General features: G+C 45.4%; 1 long non-coding RNA gene across 1 annotated transcript; it reads right to left on the bottom strand.

The window, feature by feature from the left end:
- Positions 1–2,528: 2,528 nt before the first annotated feature.
- On the bottom strand, positions 2,529–8,168 carry LOC124232390 (uncharacterized). The gene is made up of 3 exons (XR_006886837.1): positions 8,060–8,168; positions 4,818–4,931; positions 2,529–3,121 (listed from the first exon to the last, which is right to left on the bottom strand). It is a non-coding gene; the product is annotated as an uncharacterized LOC124232390 (long non-coding RNA).
- Positions 8,169–14,793: the final 6,625 nt, after the last annotated feature.

Raw genomic sequence — 14,793 nt, 5'->3', positions numbered from 1 at the left:
AGCAACCCCACTCCTGGCTCTTTACCCAAGACAAAGGAGAACATGTACACACAAAAGTCTGCGTGTGAATGTTGATTGTAGCTCTCTCTTCACAATCGTCAAAAACTGGAAATGATACAAGTGCCCTTTGGTGAATGCATAAAGAAACTGGTACGTCCATACAGGGGGGATACTGCTCAGCAATAAAAAGGAATGAATCGTTGAGACACACAACAATGTGGAGGAATCTGAAATGCATTTTGCCAAGGGAAAGAAGAGAGACTCAGAAAGGGATTTACTGTGTGATTCCATTTACATGACATTTTGGAAAAGGTGACACTATAAGGACAGAAAAAAGATCAGCAATTGCCATCAGGAATTCTTTTGAAATTAGGTAGATAAGCCTCTCCCACTAAAAAAAATGCTCACAAAAGGCTCTTTCGGATCTTACCCTCCCCTGCACGCTACTGCCACTGTGACTCTGACTTTCATAGCAAATTTTATCCAGTTTGTCTACACCCATCTTTTCCACTCCCTCTCTTTCCATTCACTCCTCAAGCAACCTCACTCTTGCTCCAGCATTGTCAAACTCACTGAGCATTTCTCTGTACTCGTCTCTCTCATCCTTGCTCAGCAGCAGCCCCAAACAGTTGACTCTCCCCTCTTCACTCAGTTTAGGGAAGAGTCTTCCTGCCTAGATGGGGCAAAGGCAGACTCTACCCTTGAGTTGGCTCTGTCACTGCCCCAGCATCTGCCACAGTTCACGCCACAGGCTAGGAATGAACCAGTGAACATTTCTGGAAAGGAGCTTTGGGACAAGTAGCTAGAAAAGGTGGCACTATCCCAAGTTTTCAGAAAAATTCTATCTCCACTGCCTTGCACTTTATGTTTCCTTGTAAAGACCTTCCTACCGTGTATCCTCAACCGTGGAAGAACAAGACAAAAATGAATTGTAATTGCACAAAAACTCACAAGGGCCTCATATATTTATTTAAATTTTCCCCTCTAAATACATTTCCCAGAAGGATGGACTTCTTCTATTGAACCTTGAAGGAGACGCCTTTTCCTCCCTGGGACGGGTTCAGATTCTGGATTTGTTGCATGTTCTGTGTATCTTCTTTGAAACATTGGTGCTGAACCACCGAGCAGCAACATGACTCATTATCCTCAGGGTGTAAAGCAGTCGAAGAGTCATTAAGGACTCTCCATTTGGAAAGCAGCCACTGCCCAACAAAGGGCCTCTTCTTGCCTCAGCCAGGAGGAGAGGCACAGTCAGGGCCCTGGGGCCCTCTCTGACTCGAACCCGAGCGTCACTGATGTCCTGGAGACTCCACTAAAGCAGGCATACCCCTAATCTCACCCAGTGACAAAGCTGAAGCAGAAGTCTGCTGAAGTGCCAACAGTTTATTTTTATCTTTTCTTTAATAAGAACTTGGTAGGCTTTTCTTTGTTTTAGGACATGGGGCTACTATAGGGCAAGAAGGTGGAATTGGCTTAATCATGCAGCAGAGCCAATGGGATTTAAGGGACTTAAATATCCCCCCCCCATCAGCCTATCTTCCATGCCTAAAATTCCACTGTTGAATATACATTAAATACCTTATGACATTAAGGAGTTGTGACCTAAGAAAAACAATGAGAGGGAGGGAAAATTCATTGAACCTGATATACTAACTAGATCATACATGCAAAGTGCTCAGTACAGTGTATGAAGGATAAAAAGGACTCATAAATAGTAGCTGTTATTTCTATTACTAATAACTGCTGGACCGTTCACTAAGCCAATGTTTCTTGACCATCTACTTGGTGTTAGGATACCTTGCTAGATGTTGATTAAATTGCCAGAATCTGTCTCAAAAGGCTCCTGTGATCAGGGCAAGAAACCCCTCAGATAAACAATTAGAATTCACCCTCATAAGTGCTCTCTCTAATAGGACACTGAGTACCAGGTGGGAGTGCAGGAGGGAGCAGCCTGCGGTGCTTGTGCAGATGGGACACTGTGCAGGAGAGACGGGTCAGGAAGAACATTTAGGGCGCTGCCAGGTGAGAATGAGGGGAAGGGTGTACTGGGCTAAGACTGCATGCAAAAGGCAAGAATGACGTGAAAAAAAAGAAGGCAGGAAAACAGAGGAACAATAATGAGTTCAATGTGCTCAGAGCACAGATTTCATCAAGGGCTAGAGAAGAAAATGGGATTGGAAAAATATCCTAAAGGAGGAAGTGCTATGCCTGGTGAATGGACTTAACCCAATAAGAAACATGGGTCCAAGTGCAGATTTTTAAGCAAGAACACAAGAAAATCTACTGTTTGGAAAGACACATTCATTGATATCAAAGGACGGGGGTCAGCAAACTATGGCCTATGTGCCAAGTCCAGTCCTTTGTCGTTTTATTTTCTGGCTCATGAGCTAAGGATGATTTTTGCATTTTCACACGGTTGAAAACCAATCAAAAGAACGTATTATGGCACAGGAAAATTAAATGCAATTTAAATTTCAGTGTCATCCATAAAGTTTTAGTGGAACATGGCCATGCTCATTTGTTTACACCTTGTCTATGGCCACTTGTGTGCTAAACAGCAGAGATCATTAAAAGTATTTACTATCTACCCTGCACAGAAGATGTCTGCCAGCCTCGGGTTAAAGGATATAGCTTAGAGCAGAGAGAGAAGAGAAGGCAGGGAAGCCAGCGTGAAGGGCAGAGGGAGAAGCTTCCGCCATGTTTCTCCAACCTGAGTCATGTACAAATCCCCCTCCGAAACTGCTCCAGGAGCTCTAGTGTCACTTGAATTACTTTTATTCAAACATAAATTAAATATTTACAAACAGACATCCTGGTAAAACTTCCTTATTCTTTTAGCTCTTACACAACTCTAAAACCAAAACAAACTTAAAAATCAAGTACAAACAAAACTACAAGACCAGTCCATTTCACGTTAACGTCCTTAATTTAAGGTGAGGGACGATGTCTTTCGGCTGCAACCAGATGTCTGCATCGAGGTCCCAGGCCAGCCCCAGATTCATCTGAATGTGAGTGCAGGTGTCTGCTACCACGTCTGGGTGATGACAACGATCTCACAACCTTCTCTGGGTGCAAGCACTCCAGAAACCTTCATTCACGTAGAATGGCGTTGGCAACATTTCTGTAAAGGGTCAGATGATAAACATTTTAGGCTTTGCAGGCCCCTGCTACAACCACTCAATTCCGCCATCCTAGCTCAAAAGCCCTCACAGACAGGCCATAAACGGGTGGGTGCGGGTGTGCTCCAGTCAAACTTTACTGACAGAACAAGCAGTGGCCAGAATTAGTTCAGAGGCTCTGGGTCAACCTTTGTTCCAGGGCAAAGTGGAAAACGGGTGGGATTTCTGTTCAGCTGTGGACACACCCTCGACAGGCCAGGAGACCGCTGTGGAAGGAGGAGTCACTGCCACAGCCGCCCATCGGATGTATTCACAATGACAGGCTACAGGCTGGACTGGGGCCACGAGCCTGGACAGCAGACAGCGTCACAGCACTATCACCTCTTCACTTCACATCTGTATTCAAACCAGCTCACAGCAAGAATGACTATCTTGCCACTTCCCTTGGCCCAGAATGGGGTTTCCACCCACTGGCCCTGAACCTCAGGAGGCTCAGAGATGCCTGCAGGTCCTCACCACTTGGTTCCTGCTGGGACATCCAGAAGGGCCGGGTAATTATGGACTTTGCACATTAGCCACCAGAGTCCAATGCATACTGACAGAGTCTGAGCGCCATGCCGTTATAGTTCTGAATCTCAAAACGCAGTAAGACAGGAAACTTGGCAACAGTCTTTTTAATTTGGTACCTTTTTACCCACACTGCGAGGCATTTGGGATCAGAGTTCTGATTCTCTTTATGAAGCTCTTCTATATACAGAATCACAGCCTACCTTTAACTTGGAGCCTGACACTCGAGACAATTTCATTATTATTATTACGCTTCAATTTTAGACAAAAAACACATTTTGAAAGAAAAAAGTGCCAAGAAATACTATAACTTGGATAAGAAACAGTCTCATTTATTAGAGTCTTTCTTGTAGGGAAGAAAACTTCCCCACACATGTCCCCTCACCTGGCTACTCTTCTCTTCCCAAGACAGTCAATTCTGGGAAAAAAGAGGAATAAAATCTGACTCTGGGGGCCAGCCTAGTGGCGTAGTGGTTAAGTTTGTGCACTCTCCTTCAGCAGCCTGGGGTTCACAGGTTCAGATCCCAGGAGTGGACCTCCACATTGCTCACCAAGCCATACTGTGGCAGTGTCCCACATACAACAGATGGAGGAAGACTGCCACAGATGTTAGCTCAGCGACAGTCTTCCTCAAGCAAAAAAGAGGAAGACTGGCACCAGACGTTAGCTCAGAGCTAGTCGTCCTCACAAAAAAAAAAAAAAAGAAAGAAAAGAAAAGAAAAGGAAAAACCTGATTCTGGTGTGTGTGTATAAACTCGTCATCCTGGTGAACGGATGGATGGGTGGCTATTTACCAACCAGACGAGGAGGCTGAGTCCTCCAGTGAGGCTTCGGGTGTGTTCTCCTGGGTGTTCCTGGACAAACTGCACTCCATTGCTCACGACCATCCTTACATGGGCCAGGCTCTATGCCAGGCACTCGTCAACTAGAATGGACGACAAGAGGGGCCTTGCCCTCAAGGAGATGGCACTGGAGTGGGCACCACCAGAGTCTTAGTTTTAATTACGTGCTTACTGTGTGCCAAGCACCATGCCAAGTGCTATACACACAATTTCTCTGGGAATACTAATGACACCCCCATTGAACAGACATGATTATCTTGTCTTTACGGATAAGGAAACTGAGACTCACAGAGGTTAAATGACCTGATGAAGGACAGACAGCCAGTCAGCGGCAGGAGCAGGTTTCGACCCTGTGTGGCCTAATCTCGGAGCTTCTGTACTTCCTCCTGCAGAAGCTGGACACCTAAACAGACAATTCCACGACATCCATTATCCTACAGCAGAGAGAGCTGAAGCAGGGGCTCTGGGGGCAGGGGACTTGTGAGGGTGGTGGGCTATTTAGAGTACTCTAGAACAAACTGATTAGGAGACACGACTCATGAGTGGGACCTGAGCAAAGCCCAGCTTCTGAACCCAGTGGAGCACTTTGCTAAACATCCCAATTTAGAGCACTCGGGACTGTCTTGGAGGGAAATAAAACCACCAACCAGGCTTTCCTCCCAGAGATCCCTGTGGCTAACTGCCTCACCTCTTTCAAATCTGCTTTCAAACATTATCTTCACAAGGAGCTACTCAACCAGCTTATTTAAGCTGCACCCTGCCCCCTCACCATCGCTCTGATTTCTTTCCCTGCCCTCCTATTTCTCTGTTGCACTGTTTTCTCCTTTCAACCTATGGTACTATGTAACTTACTTACTCACTATGTTTACTGCTTATTCTTATTGTTTACTACTCGAATCCTTTCTTTAGAACATAACGTCAACGACAGGAGGAACTGGTGTCTGTTTTGTTCATCACCAGAGTGCCGTGTATACAGCAGGTGCCAATAATATTTGTTAAATTAACAAACGAGTGAAGGAGTGCTGAAAAACAGACTGCGGATGTAAGACTGGGCTGAATGATTTTGTCAGCCCTTCCCAGCCCTGGCGTTCGGCTCCCACATACAGGAAAAGCATCCTTCCATTTGGGATTCAGGGACACTGGAAGCAAGTTCTCACCCATCTAGATACATGACTGAGGTCTCACCGGGATTGTGCTTTCGAATGTGGATGAGACCTTCATGTTCAATAAACTCTCATCCTTGGTCTCCTGTGCTTGTCGTCATTCTAGTCTTGTGCTCTCGTGACATGGGCAGTTAAAGAAGAGAATGTAGGGGTTGCCCTGTGGCCGAGTGGTTAAGTTCATGTGCTCTGCTTTGGCAGCCCAGGGCTTCACCGGTTCAGATCCCGGGTGCGAACATAGCCCTGCTCATCAAGCCATGCTGAGGTGGCGTCCCACATGCCACAACAAGGACTCACAACTAAAACATACAACTACGTACTGGGGGGCTTTGGGGAGAAGAAGGAAATAAATGAGTAAATAAATAAAAGAAGAAGAGAATTTAGTGCACACAGCAAAATCCCCCACATCTCAATGGCAGGCAGAACAAACTCTGTGATTTGAGTATTTTTGTGAAAATTCATAGGAGTGTCTTTGTGTCTGAATTAATATAATCTTAAAATTTACAAGAATCCAGTTTCCTTTTTATAAGGTTTCTATAACACATGTGTCAAGTGTCTAGTTTTGAAAGGACCTCCTAATTATTTCACTTACAACTTCCTCTGGGTTAATTATGGGAGTCTAAGAGTTGGACGAGGGGACAAGAGTAATACAGTTCTTGACATGCCATCTGAATGCAGGCTGAATGCGGTCTGTAACAAAGCCTTCCGGTTTTCCTTTTACTTATGATGTTGTCTTGTCCCCTTATCAGGGTGAGGAACACTCCACTTCTTTACAGGTTCAAACTGAATTCCAAATTCTGTCTGGAGCACATTTGGGTTTCTACCAGGCCCACTTTCTATTTCAATCCGAGGGGTGGGAGAGATGGAGGGTACCAAAATTTATTCCTGTGTGCTCAAATGTGATCAAACCTCGAGCTCTCACTTGACAGTTAATGTCAAAGAACAACTTTAGCGTCGTCTCTTTCTGGATTCATTCCTTTTTAATGCACATCCCTCTGGTTTCCAAAGCCAGAAAAATCTGCGGTTCATTCTAGATTATTCCCCCTGCCCTAACCCCTTCCCTGGCTATCATTTTGTCCTCAAGTTCTGTCAGTTTACATCTAAATATTTCTTGAATCCGTCCATTTCTCTCCATCCTCACTATGGCTGCCTCGATTATGGCTGCCACAGTGCTCTGCTGCTAAGGTCCAAAATCATGAATGAGGTCTGTAAATAGGGTGACCAGTTCATCCAGGTTTGCCTGGGACTGTCCCAGTGTTAAATCTGAAAGTCTTACACGCCAGGACCCTCCCCCTGGTCCTGGCCAAACTGACACTGTTGGCACCCTCCCTGTAAGTCTTGGCAACTCTCTGCTTCCTCTGTTCATTGCAGCCCCACTCACCTTCTTCCAGTGACTTGGACTTTCTTACCTCAAGACCTTCACACGGGCTGGTTTTCTCCCTGGATTGCTTCTGCACTCACTCTTTGTATGGTTAGCTCATCCTCCTCTCCCAGATGCTGGCTCAAATGCCACATCTTCAGATAGCCTTTCACAACCCAGCACCCAGCCCCAAGTTAATTTCTGACCTTGCTCCAGCCTCTCACTGTATTCTTTACTTTACCTTCACATCTCTCAATTAGTGGGTTATATTTTGTCTGTGTAGTTACGTGTTTAAAGAAGCACTTTCTTCGTTAAAATTCAGCTCCTCAAAGGCAGACAATGTGTCTGTCTATACAGCTGTTTGTCCCCAACGCCTTGCCCAGGACCTGGGAAGCATCGAGCCCTCTATAAATACACTTTCAATACATTTACTTTGTACGTGTTTTCCTTTTCCCCTGATTAAACTTACAAGTCCTCTTTCTATCCTCCCTCCATCCCTTCTTCTTGCCTTTCTGGTCTCTTGCTGTCTCTCCTTTCTTGCTCTTTCTTTCTTTCCAAGAAACAACTCTTGGAATTAAGTGTTAATGCTACTGTTTTTATGATTTCTTGACCCAATATTTTCTGCTTTTATCAGTATTATTTCCTTCATCTAATTTTCTTAGGTATATTCTTTATTTTAGTTTTTGAGCTCTCAGGCCCATTTGCCAGCTCTCTCTTCCTCCCACCTGCTTTAGCTAGACTGAGTCTGCACTTTTCCTCAAGAGACAGAGCTGTGTCACTTCGTCACTCTTGTGGCACCCGTTGTTTTCTCTGTGGGATATGCCCTTCGTTTACTAATCTAACAAATATTTAATGGCTACCTCCCCACCTTGTCTACTGAACAAATAATTCTTTAAGATCCAGCTCAGCTGTTCCTTGACTGTAACGCTTTCCGGCCTCCACCCCCACTGAGTTTATCCGCTGCTCTGTGCCACACCCGTACCTGGAGTGGACATCCGTTATAGTACTTACGTTGCGTTGTAACACTTTATTCATACTCCATCTTCCCCACTGAGCTCTGAGCTCCAGGATGACAGTGTCCGACCTCTGTGTCTATTTTGGAGGAGGCTGAGATTCTGAAGGAAAGGGACACACATAATTAGCATGGTTCTCTCTACAGCTTCATCCTCCTAAGAACTAAACAGACCTTCTTAAAAAAATACATTGAATAAGTCAACAGGAAAATAAGCAAGGAGATGAAGAGACAGAAACAAATACTGAGTCAGGGAGCATGTACATTTTCAACTTGATTAGATAATACCAAGAGAAATTTCTTTATTGGAGGAAAGAAGAAAAACAAGAGAGGGGCAAATACAAAAATGAATTTGATGTAGATAAGAGAGATTTTGAGAAAACTCACAGTGATGGACTTGGTCCCCACAAAACATGATTTTGCCGAGTTTGGCAGTGGGGATGGAATACGGACCTTGATCAGAGTGGAACAGGTTTGGAGTACTTTAAGAATATGTTGTGGTCAACCAGTGAAGGATTGAGGACGTTAGAACCATCAAAGGGCCAACCAGATAAAGAGCAAATAACTCTTGTGATTTTATTTGGTGCGGCCTGACATTCTAGATATTGAAAGGTGTCATGAGTGGCATGGCTGAGGATGGTACGGCAGGGATCATGGAAGTTCACAGAGGCAAAGGCATCAGGGATGCTCACGAGAACCAGCAAAGTGGCTAACCTTGGGCTGAAACAAGCAAGGCCAGAGAGGTGTGAGCACGGAGATCCTGAGCTAGACAGACAACAGGTTCCAGGGGAAAACAGAGCTGAAGAGGTGGAAGGAGAAGTCAGTGTGATCAGTCGTGAGGATTTCAGAATTCACACTAGGTTTAGGGTAGGTCCACATCAGGGTTTCATCATCTCGCTGGCCAATAACACGCTTTCATGCCATTTGATGGAAATGAAATACAAACTATGAGATAGTAAAAGAAGAAAACTGGCTAAAGAGTTTTTCAGTCCCTGAAGTGTCTATCAAATCCAATGCCAAGTACTATTCAGGTCTTGTAACCTCCCTTGTTCCAGTGTTCTGGCTCCAGTCAGGATACCCCTGGGCCCAGAGCTCCTGAGGTTCATCTGGTGATGGGGCAGGTGTCAGAGCGACTGTCCTAGCTTTCACGGGAGCCTTTGTTCAGGGGCAGCAGGGAGAGAGGGGCCCCTCCTCTTTAATGGTGCTATCAGAACATAGGCTTCTTTGATCTTGTCTGGAATACTGATGGATAAAACTCTCTATGCATTTTATAGGAATATAAAAGACAAACAAGAATGATTTTTAAACACACGAAGCTTTAAGCTACAGATTTGCAGACACATTTTCCCCTTCCTTATTGCCTATCTCTAGCCTTTCTGGGAGGAAACACACATCTTGGTGTTGCTTTCTTTAAAACAAGAGAAAGGAGTCAAAACAGTTAATCTCACATGCTTCCTGTGATAGGGAAAAGGCAGCACACACTGCTGTAGGAGGAGACCTTGGGAGCAGAGCCAAAGTAAAGGATTTTCCCAATGGGTCCCCATAATGATGCTCTTGGAGGAGGAGAGACTCAGAGTCACCCAAAGGTCCAAGGCGAGGCCAGGCCCATGAAGGAGTCAAGTGGATGGAAGTGATGGTCACATCCCGTGAGGAGCCCAAGGAATCATAGCCAGAAGATAAGGGGTGGAGGTGGCCCTGAGGTTAATGACAGGAGAAGACATAAGAAGGACAAACATACAGGGGCCTACGGTCAAGGTTGGAAACTTCAGCAACTAAGATGGTGGTGTCATAAACAGAAAAGAAAGATGCAGAGAGAAAAGCAAACCTGCACTGGGAATAAGGAATCGGCGGAACTAGTCTGCCTGGGACTATCAGGACATGGCTTCTTCAAGTGCAGGTGCGAGAAGCTGGGAAAATCAGAGAGGGGATCACAACCCTGATCACCTTCAAATTCCAATTTAACAGACACCCAAGCTCCATCTTCTTCCTAAGACAGCACATCAGTGCCTCTGTATCCTTAATTGTGCATGTGGAAAATCAGATTCTAAAGCAGCCATTGTGGTGGCTGACATGGAGGGCCTATAGTAATCACGTGACAGCTGTGAGAGCTTTGGTCTTGCAGACCCTCAAACACCTGCCATTTCTTTCCCCCACCTCTGCCCTTCTGTTAGCAACATTCAGTCGGAAAGATTTAAATCCCTTCATGTGAGTTACTGCACACATGCCAAGAAGATGCTCAGTGGTCACCTCGTTCACTCACCATCTGCCAACTTTGCAGGATGTGTGAGTTGAGTTCATGCCTCAAGAAAATGTCACAATTGTTAAATCTCAAGAGTCACCTCCAGATAATCTAAATTTTAAGTATTGAATGTGTAAGTGACACAGGACTGGTGTTTAAAAACATTTGCATAGGAACTCAATTCGAAACCATCCTGTGGGGCTCAGGCCATTGAGTCAATGTCTCCAGAGGCTCTGGCTCTTCAAACATGAATTCCTCCTGTTTCATTAGTTTGTGCTATTGCTGTGGCTCCCAAGGCATTACCTTTGGGACAAGAGACTTAACCATGGCATTGAGCTCTCAACTGTGTAGGAAATAAACTCAGAAACACCCATCCTTAACCAAATTTGTTTCACTTCAGGGAAAGAACAGATATGGGGTTCTTAAAAACTAACGAGCGGCATTGATATTGAATTTTAGATTAAATGATTTTACTAAAGCCTCTAAAAAATACCCCTTTTTAGCAGGTCAAAGAGCTCTGCTCCAGAAATGACAGCACAGCCTCCCAGTGAACTGCTTGTGTGCAGTGTCTCTTTTTCTTCTTCCCCTTCCACCTCCTAGAGAAGCTCTTCAGGAGCCTCAGACGGGGAGCTGCTGTGTGGCCAGTTCCAGGGGGACTATTTGCATCCGAGTCCATTGACGTGACTCTCCATCACTGTTAGAGGCACAGGGGTCAGAGAGAAAACTTGTCCTCGCTGTGTAAATACACAGACAAACCTCTTAAAGAAAGCTTTCTCAGTGTCTTAGGTCAGGCTTCCAGAAGCAGGGCCTGAGACAGTGATTCTGGTGAAAAGGATTTATTGGAGGAGGGCTCTCTGGAGGGGGTGCAGTGTGAGGGAAGCAGCAGACAGGAGAAGAAAACTAAGCAAAGGGGCTGTCTCAACTGGAGACTAACTTCTCCCTCGTATCCCAGAAGGCTCTGGTCCACCTTGCGGCCAGGCTTCCGGCTTTTTGTGCCCCAATCATTGGCCACTGACTGTCCCCTGTGGCCAGGAGTAACCTCCCAGGCAAGGCAGCTCCATTTGAGCAATGAATACTCACAGCAACTGAGGAAAGAGTGTGCCACCAGTGAAGGGGACCCGGGCAGGGCACCAGCAGCATCCACTACACTTGGGGAAGGAAGGGAAGATCAGAAAAGCAGAGAGGGCCTCTCCGAGCAAGCGGCATATAAGCTGAGTCCAGAAGGATAAGTAAGAGCCAGGGTAAGTAAGAGACTTGGACGAAAAGCACGGAGAATGGTGAAGGGAACAGCACTCGCAATGGCCCTGGGGTAGAAAAGAGAATATGGACCTCCTTTCCTCTTCATTCAAGGTGCTCTGGCCTCTGATTCTGGGTTGGAGGGAAGTGTGTAGTGGTATTCCTGTAAGGCAAATGCAGGGCAGGCAAAGAGTTTTGTACTTTGGGCTTCTGCAAAGGACCCAACAGATTTGTGGAAGAAAACATTATGAGTAAGCACTGGGCCCTGAAGATTGCTGGTCTCACCTTTCACGTGCTCTCATCTCTGTACAAAAGTATGTTTATCTGTTTTAGGGAGATAAGTGAAGATTCCTTGCCTGGAAACTTTACAAACGTCCAGGAAGGCCAAGCTCTTGGTCTGCAATGGTGTAGCGTCTCCTGTTCTCAAAAGGGTAACATGGACCATCCCTCCCAGGTATGACATCCTATGTGCCATCTAATGATTTGTGGCACCCAAAACTCAATGAAGATAGAACATAGACAGACAGATAGAAGGAAGACCAGGGTGTTCAAATACAGTTTTCTGGCATATGAATTCTGAGACATCAAAACCTCCCTAGGAAATGAAACACCTGAAGTGTCTAGTGAAGTGGAAGGCACTGGGAAGAACTGACCCTGTGTCCCCTCAGTGTCCCAGCAGCGGGTGTTTGGATGAGCGTATTCAACTCAGCAGGAACCGAGCAAGGCAAGTGGCTGCAAAGGGGCAACTGGTAGGTGAGAAGGGCCTCCATTTTGTTTGCAGATAAAAGCTTCTCAGGACATATTTCTTGGATAGTGAATAAAGAGCCCATCGAGGGCTGGCCTCTCAGCAGCCACTGTAAAGACAAGCTGAAAAGAGAAGAAACAGAGAAAAAGATACGATAACAAAGGGGGATATGAGATTTATGGGCTTAGAGCTCCAAATTTAAACATGAGATATGAGAATTTCAACTAAAGATGGTGATTTGGGGACTAATATATATACGAAGGTCCTTAAAAATGCCCCCAAAAACCATCTTGTATTTTAAAAAGAATGAATCCGTGGTAATGCTAGTAAACTGGAATGGCAGTCAGCTGGAGGACATCTTGAAGAAATCCGAGAAGACAGAAAGCAGATAGATCTGACTGATGAAAACAAATCACAGAAAGATGTAGACCAAAATGCTGGAGAAAAGAGGGACCATTCCCACAGGGGTCCTTTGAGAGCTCCAAGCTCCTAGTCCACAAACATCAAGGACAGAGATGAGACAGGGCACAAGCATGAAGGTAACTGAAATTAATCACAGGCCAAGTCCTCCCCTAAGGTCTGTTTCCTGACTTTACATCTTTCCCCTCTCTCTCTCGTTTGCTCATCAACTCCAGCTTCATTGACCTTCTTTATGTCCTTTTAACACGTGAAGTATCTCCCCAGCTCACTGCCTGTGCATTTGCTGTTTCCTGTCTGGAACAGTCTATCTCCAGACTTTCACATGGTTGGCTTTTCCCTGTCATTCAGGTCTTGGCTCAAACTTTAGCTGCTCAAAGCATTCTTCTCTGATCACAGTATCTAAATGAGATCCCCACCCCAGCCAGTCACATCACCCTGCTTGCTTGCCTTCAGAGCATGTGTGAATCTCTGAAGTTGTCTGACACATTTATTTCTTTGTTTCTTGTCACCTGAGGACAGAGGCCTTATCTAATTTGTTTATCAGAGTATCTACAGTAGCTGGAACATCAATACAATGCGGTGTTTGTATCAGTTAGCTCTTGCTGGGTGATAAACTACCCCAAAACTTAGTGGTCTCAAACAACAACTGCTTATTTAGTTCATGATTTGGATCAGTTAGGCAGTTCTTATCTGCGTGAACTCAGCACATCTCTCCCAGGCTCTGTATCCCAGGCATCCATGGTCAGCTGTAGATTGGCTGCTGGTTGGATAATCTAGGGAAGTCTTTGTCACATGCTATGTGTCTGGCAGGCTGTTGGTCAGAGCAACAGAAGCAAATGGGCCACATGTCTCTTGGAATCCTCTTGGGCTTCTTCACAGGAGTGTTACTTTTTTTTTTTGAGGAAGATTAGCCCTAACTGCTGCCAATCCTCCTCTTTTTGCTGAGGAAGACTGGCCCTGAGCTAACATCCGTGCCCAGCTTCCTCTACTTTATATGTGGGACGACTACCACAGCATGGTTTGCCAAGCAGTGCCATGTCCGCACCTGGGATCCGAATTGGCGAACCCTGGGCCACCAAAGCGGAACGTACACACTTAACTGCTGAGCCACCGGGCTGGACCCCAGGACTGTTACATCTGATAGCTCAGAATTCATATGGAAAAAAATGTATTTTTAACTTTCCTGTCTTTTACTTATTTTGGGTTTCTTTTGAGCAAGATTAGCCCTATGCTAACATCAGCCACCAATCCTCCTTTTCTTGCTGAGGAAGACTGGCCCTGAGCTAACATACATGCCCATCTTCCTCCACTTTATATACGGGATGTCTGCCATAGCATGGCTTGATAAGCAGTGCGTAGGTCCACCCCCAGGATCCAAACTGGCAAACCCAGGCCACTGATGTGGAGTGCACGAACTTAACAGCTATGCCGCCAAGCTGGCCCCTTACCTATCTTCTTTATAAGGGCAGCGAGAGACAGCAAGTCCAGTGTGCAAGCGGTTTTCAAGTCTCTCCTTCAGGTCACTGTTCTAGAAGCCCAATGAACAAACTAAGCCACAGGGCCAAGCCAGATTCAAGGAGATGGAGAAACAAATGCCATCTCTTGCTAGGAGGGGCTCCAAAGTCACATTGCAGAGGGGCATGGACACAGGATAGACAGAATTTTCAGCCATTTTGGCACTGTTATCATACTGCTCAATATATGTATGTGTATATATATATGTGTGTGTGTCTGTGTGTGTATATATATATATATGATGAATATTTTTGATTTAAAAGACTGCATCTGGGAAGGCTGGCCTAGTTGGACCACATCTCTCTTCCCTGCCCTCCTCCCAAATATATACAGCAGACAGCAGAGGCTTTTGGCCCCCACATAAAAATCCAAGTTGTGCACGCTAAAGAAAGTGACCTGCTTACATGCAGATGCCTCCTCATTTGAGTGTAGGACCATGAATGGGAAGCAAAGCAGAGTTTGAGGAAACTCTGGAACATCCAGCAGGCACCTTAATGGAAAAGGAGAGGCAACACAGCTTTTCTCAAGAAGGAACATATCACGATAATTCACTGCTCAAGTCAAGTCCTCCCTTTTTT

Source organism: Equus quagga, unplaced genomic scaffold, assembly GCF_021613505.1.
Source record: "Equus quagga isolate Etosha38 unplaced genomic scaffold, UCLA_HA_Equagga_1.0 HiC_scaffold_5348_RagTag, whole genome shotgun sequence".
Taxonomy (NCBI): domain Eukaryota; kingdom Metazoa; phylum Chordata; class Mammalia; order Perissodactyla; family Equidae; genus Equus; species Equus quagga.
Note: the sequence above shows the minus strand (reverse complement) of the source record. Positions and strands in the feature narration are given on the sequence as shown.